Source organism: Penaeus japonicus, unplaced genomic scaffold (genome assembly GCF_977035675.1).
Source record: "Penaeus japonicus unplaced genomic scaffold, GWHDUDI00000001_assembly GWHDUDI00000010, whole genome shotgun sequence".
In the NCBI taxonomy this organism is placed as follows: domain Eukaryota; kingdom Metazoa; phylum Arthropoda; class Malacostraca; order Decapoda; family Penaeidae; genus Penaeus; species Penaeus japonicus.
The window spans coordinates 25317641-25318657 of record NW_028234412.1 but is presented as its reverse complement, the minus strand read 5'-3'; positions in this window follow the sequence as shown (position 1 = coordinate 25318657).

Below are 1017 nucleotides of genomic sequence, written 5' to 3'. Positions count from 1 at the left end.
GATAATTGAGTTTATCCATATACTACTGAATCCTTAGAAAACGATAGCATATTCTTGTATTCAAAGAAAATTTTATTTTTAGGGGCTACTCGTTTAAATTTATGTTTAGGATCAATCGCTTGCTGAAAAAAATGACAAAAGAATTCTACGATATTACGAAACAGTAACCACAGATTTATATGAATAACATTATCTAGGATAAGTGCTATATTCCAGAGATGACCTCTGACGGGATGATTTTAATCTTTGTCATATATCTTGATTGTTCTCAAGTCGGTTATTTGCATTTGTCATATGAAACTTTTTTCTGATTAAACTGATTCAGTTCAAGCTGCATATTTTAAAATAACATTTCACATTTATATCGATATGTTTTGTTCTTGCAAGATACAGTAAAACATGTAACGGTAATAATACATAGGGTTAGTAAGATTTTTTTTCTATTTATATAAAAACTAATCAACATCTAACACTTACCTAAATTTCAAGAGTAATGGATTTATTAACTACTTTCACTATCTTAATGTATAATAGGGCCGTGGCCAAGAAACATTTTTTTAAACTTCTAACTTTTTTGGGGGGGGTTAAGGCAATTCAAGACTCCTTCAAAGATACAGACCTTATCCATAGCATGAATTTATTACAAATTCATTTATAATTATTCATATTAAAAACAATGGACTTTATATTTTTTGTGGTGATCATTCCTCTTTCAATAGAATCACCATAAATATTAGTGCAAAACATCATATGGACATGATTTTTTTTCCTCTGTAGATTACAACTGCAATGGAAATTAATTTATTCATATGCTGTAATTCCAAGCAATTATATTTTTTCACATTTATTTTCTTCTCTCTCTTCCACTACATTCTGCTGTACAATTATATATGTTTGTTTAATTAGAGAGTAAAAGTTCACTTCTTCTCCTTTCAATATAATCCAATAAAACATTCACATTTCTAAATCTATTTCATACAGAGAACACACATTATCAAGGGAATTAAAAATAAAATA